The 6,948-nt window shown below is 42.2% G+C and overlaps 1 non-coding gene across 1 annotated transcript; it reads right to left on the reverse strand.

The window, feature by feature from the left end:
* Positions 1-6,377: 6,377 nt before the first annotated feature.
* LOC125595407 lies at positions 6,378-6,483 on the reverse strand. The gene has a single exon (XR_007330240.1). It is a non-coding gene; the product is annotated as a small nucleolar RNA R71 (small nucleolar RNA).
* Between the last annotated feature and the right edge of the window lie 465 nt (positions 6,484-6,948).

The raw sequence follows: 6,948 nt of genomic DNA on the forward strand, positions 1-6,948 counted from the left end.
TTATATGATCATGAGTGATTTGCAGGAAAGTGATGATTTTGGAGCATTTTGGAGATATTTCGAGTAAGCACCCGAATGATCATCGAGCACGACCATTTGTCGACATTGAAGAAGAATAATCAATCGATGTTCACACCATGACATCGATCGACAGCGAAGCGCGAAGAAAGCTCGTTTGGTCTCAGCCGACTTAGAGCCCAAGTCTTCACCTATTTACAAGATTGTCCCTGACGAGTTTTAACCTAATTATATAAACTTTGCCAACATGTTAAAGGCAAAGTGTGCTTTCTTGTTTTACTAATTTCACAGAAAAGGTTTTCTAAGATTTTTAGTAGATTGGAGAGAATATCCAAAGATATTTGTGATTGGAACTCCATTAATATATATATATATATGTCTATTTATCTATGCCGTTTTTATGCCATATTGTTGTTCTGAATTGCTTAGCCATATCTTAGTAGTTCTCTTTGTTAGATTTAGGGTTTAAATAGGTTCTTATACGTTATTTATCTATGCATGTTTCTAGATTAGCTACCTAGAACTTGTCCTAGGAGTTGTAGACATAGATGATAGCTTACATCTCACCCTGAATCCATCCTAACTAAGCTAAGATTGCTAGAGTAAGGCGAGAGCCGGTCTAGGAAGCTTAGCGAGCATATTCAATCCGCGTATTAACGCTTGACCAAAGGCGTCGATCGATATTCCAATCGAATAATTGGTCGACGTTTCAATAAATGTATCGATCGATATTCCTATAGAATAATCAATCGAGACTGGTCAATAGATAAACCTATAAAGTGAAAGTCTAATGGTTTGTTATTAAGTGTTGAGCTCTATAATATCATGCATACAACTTATTAGGCATCTGTAGGATTATAATCCTGACTACCTGAATAAAAGCCCTAAGTCTAGCTATTTTCATCTAAGTACCAAAATCTCAATCAATCAATCGAGCAATTAACTTGCTCACAAACCTGTGTTTTACATTTAATAAAAATCAACCTAGCTTAATCAACTTAATTAGATTTATTAGGTACCCTAGCTCCCTGTGAATTTGATCCCTAAGTACTACAACTGAACCTCTTATTTGAGAGAGTAATTGACTCCTTAGGGTAATTTGAGTGATATCAAGAGATGAGCATGGATATGCACGAGCACCAGATGGAAAAATCATTCATGTATCAAGGGAAGACATCAGAGATATTATGGCAAGAGCTACAATATATGAGGCAGCTTGTATTTGTCTACCAGAGCAAGCAGAGAAGTTCAATAGAATCTTGCCCAAGCTAAGAAGCTACAGCGGAGCAGATATCGATGATATAGTATATGGTATCTACAGAACCCAAGAGATGTCACTAGATGATACATACAGGAGGCTCGATGATGTCTACTACCCTCTTAATGACAGCTTTGAGAGGCTGACTACACTCATGGGTTAGCTGAAAGAGGAGATGGACATGATCCAGAGACAAAATGCAATCCGATCTGAAGTATCAATCGAGAGTCGTACTCGACCATCGATCGACGGTGGATACGAATATCTGAAGAAACGGCTGGTCACAGTGAAGTTGTTACAAGACAAGCTTGATGAGATTAATTTTTCTCAAGACTTGATGCGAGAAGACTTTTTCCAGAGATTGAAGGACCTTGTGAAACAACTGTGGTCAGACTTGGAATGCACCAGCAAAGCCTCAATAACCTTCAGAAAAGGATGCATGTCAATGAGGTTGATAAGGAGATACTGAAATATCAGTGGGCCAGAGGAGATGAAGCCATAAGAAGCATCACTGGTACATGGTTTCAGATGAGCAAAGAAGATGTAGACACTTATTTCCCAACAAGTAGTCATCCACCTCTTTACTAGCCAACCTACTTCCAACGTCAAGTTAAATGACTATAACAAAGCGATGAGTTAGAGGCAACTCACTATTAGGTAATTTTACATACTTTTATTTCAAAATTGGTCATTGCCGGGGGGCTTTGATCGCTTGATAGATTTAATTAGATTTAGTCTAGGTTTCTTCTTAAAAACACTTTCTAACATTTTTTTTTTGTCTTTTCAGGTACATGCCCAGCAGTACCAGAAGCAACAAGGAAACTCAACTGCTATTCTCATCAGATCATGCAAGCTTGGAACGTTCAATCCGCAAGGGAATATGTTCCTCATCGATCGACAACAACACTAGCTCGTCGCTCAATGTTCGTCAGCTATCATCGACCCCGACACTAGTCTCGTCGACTGACACTCGCTCACCACCGTTGACCGAAGACACTCTTCCGTCGACCTATATCGTCCACCCAACGTTGATCGATACTTCAGTCTGAACATCGATCGATACTGTGCTGCAAGACATGGTTGCGACCTTGATACTTGTACGTGATGAGAAGGGAGACCTGCGTGACCAGGAAGGTCATCTGCGTAATGCAGCAGGTCAAAGGATAGATGCTTAGGGGGCTGCAATCCCTGAGTCTGATACTGATACTATAGGTACTACTTTACCTGTAGATGAGGCTGCTCGACCCAGAGCACTAGCTGATTACAACCGTCCAGATCAGTTCTACACCAACAGATCAGCTATTCGTCCTCCAACTATCCAAAGACGGGATTTCGAGTTGAAGCCGCAGTACTACACACTCGTGGGACAGACACCTACTATGGGTTATCTCAAGAGCATCCTATGGACCATCTGGAGAGGTTCAAGGATCTCATATATGTTATTAAAGTCAAGGGAGTCTCTGAGGACTACCTACTTTCCAAGCTCTTCAAGTACTCACTTGCTAGAGAGGCGTCACACTTGCTTAAGCAGTTACCACCAAGATCTCTCACATCCTGGAGCGACATCAAGAATGCGTTGCTATGCAACTTCTTTGATGAAGCGCGTGCTGAAGACTTGAGGAGCAAGATTGTCGTATTCACTCAGAAGGCTACATAGTCTTTCAGAAGCTCCTGGATCAGATTCAAGTCATATCAGAGAGATTGCCCACACCATGGATTCAACAAAGTACAGCTGCTCAGTATTTTCTCCAGAGGCATTGCAGTAAAGTATGGCTCTTGATGCTTCCACCGATGGGAACTTAGCATCCAGCAACAACACCAAGAACACTGATTTTGAGAGGAAGAGATTTTCAACCATCCTTGGGAATGGATGAGTTGAAAGCAAAGCTGGACAGTGTTCACAAGCTTCTCAGAAAGCAGGCTTGCTTATTTGAGAATGCAGAAGCTGTAGACACAGAGGGTAAAGCAGAAGTAGAAGAAGATGTGAACTTCATTGGAGGAATTGGATTTCAGAGGTCTGGAAACAAGAATGGAAACTTCTATAGACAGAGAAGTAATTTCAATCAGAGCTCGCAGCAGAGAAACCCTACAACAACAACTACAGCAACAACATGAGTTATGGAAACTCTTTCAACAAGAAGCCACCACCACCTACTCAAAAGAGAAAGATTGAAGCCATGATTGATAAGGTTCTTGAGGGACAGCAGAGTATGACGGTGGACTTCAATGGGAAGATTGATTCTGTCTGCACCAACCTGAACACAAAGTTTGAAACTTTGAACACTCATGTAAAGAAGCTGGAGATGCAGGTTGTTCAGACATGAGAAGCTTTTAAGAGGCCAGAAGCCTTAACAAGAGGGGTAGGAGATGATGTAATGAAGCACCACGTGAATGCCATCATAGATGATGATTTCTGGCAAGTGGTGAAGAAGGAGAAGCTGTAAGAAGGAGATTTCAGAGTAGAAAGCTCGATGAGTTTCGGCGGATCGCATTGGTGTTGATCGACGCGGAACCTCGAACATCGATCGACAGACTTCAATCAAAACTGATCGACAGGCTCTCCAGCGCATAGATCAATGACACCACAGAGTCACCCGCATCTTGCAATGCTGTGAGGATCCTGACTCACGAGTAGTTCGCAGCAAGACACCCACATCAGCCCAGTCTTGTTTATGTCAAAATTGATCAACAGACAATTCCCTCCATCAATCGACAGAGAGAAACTGCCATCGATCGACAACCTCCAGCGCCCATCGATCGACACGCACCTTTCACATACTGAGTGCAAATGCCAAAGATATACGTCGCCCGTCTCAACGCACTCAGGCCATGACCCAAACCTTCAGATAAACCACCAGAGGACACCATTCCACATTCAAATGATGCAGCATAGCCTATGGAGGTTGATAATGTTTCTATGGGGATAACCTTGAGGAAGAGAAATGGAAAAGTTGCTAAACATCTGAAAAGGGAAGCTAATGAGAAGGAGATGGAAAGTTTTCAAAAGAGAGTCTTCAGGATTCCTTTAGAAAAACCATTTGACGAGGCTTATTTTATCCATAGATTGTGAATGTTCTGTGAGACCAGAGAAAAGATGAAGAAGAGGATTACACTAAAGAAGAAGAGTGATTCTGGGAAGTTTGCAGTACCATGCACGGTGAAGGGTATTGAATTCCCACATACATTGTGCAACACAAGAGTATCAGTCAGCATCGGTCGACGTCCCAATAGGACCGTCAATCGACACTCTTTCGTTGTCAACATAATAACCGTTAAGACACGAGGTCTAGCCTGTTAACCAGTGAAACATGCGACAGCTGATCACTGAGTTAAGCGGTTGAGCTCTAACATATCATGCATGCAACAAATAGGCATATATAGATATTAAAATCTCCAACACCTGAATAGTGGCCCTGCATCTAATATCATTTCCAACCAAGTTACATTTACTATTTGCTTCGCTTGTTACTATTGCTATTTCATTTAAACATTTACAACTCTTAGAATTAATAAACACTAGATTTAATTGTTCCCTAGCTCCTTGTGGATTCGATCCCTAAGTACTACATCTGAACCTCTTTTGATGAGAGTAACACTCCTTAGGGTAATTTGAGTGGTATCAAATTTGGCGCCGTTGCCGGGGAGCTTTGATCTCCATTAGATTTAGTTTTATTGATACTTATTCTTTTCTCTACCCCCTTTCTAACATAATCTTTTTCTTGTCTTTTCAGGTGCATACCCAGCGGTACCAGAAGCAACAAGGAGAAAGACTTGCTGTTCTCAGACAAAAGCCCGTATACCGTAGCACGGTTTATGCTTGGCGCGCAAGGAAGGATAAATGTCAAGTTTCCGCGGATAAATACGAAATTTTGAGGATAATTACGAAGATCGGAAAAAGAGGAATATCTCCATTTTATGCTATGACGGATTAAGGGTTCTAATATATCATGCATGCAACAGTTAGGCATCTATAGGTATTTTAATCTCCAACACCTGAATAGTGGCCCTGCATCTAATATCATTTCCAACCAAGTTATATTTATTATTTACTCGCATTGTTACTATTACTATTTCATTTAAACATTTACAACCTTTAGAATTAATAAACACTAGATTTGATTGTTCCCTAGCTCCTTGTGGATTCGATCCCTAAGTACTACATCTGAACCTCTTTTGATGAGAGTAACACTCCTTATGGTAATTTGAGTGGTATCAAATTTGGCGCCGTTGCCGGGGAGCTTTGATCGCCATTAGATTTAGTTATATTAATTCTTTTTCTTTTCTTTACCCCCTTTCTAATAATCTTTTTCTTGTCTTTGCAGGTGCATGCCCAGCGGTACCAGAAGCAACAAGGAGAAAGACTTGATGTTCTCAGACGATCCTGTTCATTTGGAATGCACCATCCGTAGAGGTCAACGTTCCACAACGCTCGACGCAACCACTTCGTCGTTGATCGATACGCACAACCAACCGTCGATCAACACCAGACCATCATCGTCGATCGATCCCAATCATTCGACAACGATCGATACTACACCGCGTACGTCGATCGATACCGTGTCGTCAAAAATGGTAAACATTATTATTCTAACTCAGGACGAAAACGGAAACCTGTATGACCAGGCCGGTCATCTGCGTAATGCAACAGGTCAGAAAATAGATGCTCAGGGAACTTTAATCTCTGATGCTGATGCTACAGGAGCTGCTCAACCTGTAGATGAGGACGCTCGATCGAAACCACTGGCCGACTACAATCGCCCAGATGAGTACTATTCCAGCAGATCAGCTATTCGACTTCCAGAGATCCAGAAGCAGAATTTCGAGCTGAAGCCTCAATACTACACTCTCGTGTCGCAGTTACCCTACTCTGGGTTACCGTACGAGCATCCTATGGACCATTTGGAACGGTTCGAAGATCTAATCGCTGCTATTCGGATGGAAGGAGTCCCCGAAGATTACCTGCTGTGCAAGCTCTTCAGATACACGCTGAATGGAGAAGCGATTCACTGGCTTAGGCAGCAACCCACAGGATCTTTAACATCCTGGAGCGACATCAAGAATGCTTTCTTACGAAAGTTCTTCGATTAGGCGCGCGCTGAAGAACTTCGGAACAAAATTTCCACATTCTCGCAGAAGGCTGGAGAGTCCTTCAAAGATGCGTGGATTAGATTTAGGTTCTTCCAGCGAGACTGTCCACACCACGGATTTAACGAAGTGCAGCTGCTAAGCACTTTCTTCCGAGGTCTCGCCTTACAGTATCAAATGGCCCTTGATACGGCGAGTGAAGGAAACTTCACTACTCGGAATTCGTTGGAAGCTGTGAGACTTATCGAAAACCTTGCTAACAGCAGCAGCACCAAAGACACTGACTCTGAACGGAAGAAGTCTGTAGCCTCTATCGGGAAGGAACAGCTGGACGAAGTAAGAGCTAAGTTAGATGTGGTGCACGAGCTTCTTAGGAAGCAAGTCTGTTCAGCTGAAGGAGAAGTAGCAGATACGGAAGGAGAAGAAAATGTGAACTACATCGGAGGTACCGGATTCCATAAATTTGGAAACCAGGGCGGAACCAGAAACTTCTTTGGAAATGGCCAAAGAAGTAACCAAAATTCACAATTTCAAAAACCCTTCAACAACACAAGAGCTACTCGAACTCTTACTACCAAAATCCACCA

This window comes from Brassica napus, unplaced genomic scaffold (genome assembly GCF_020379485.1).
Source record: "Brassica napus cultivar Da-Ae unplaced genomic scaffold, Da-Ae ScsIHWf_1057;HRSCAF=1491, whole genome shotgun sequence".
In the NCBI taxonomy this organism is placed as follows: domain Eukaryota; kingdom Viridiplantae; phylum Streptophyta; class Magnoliopsida; order Brassicales; family Brassicaceae; genus Brassica; species Brassica napus.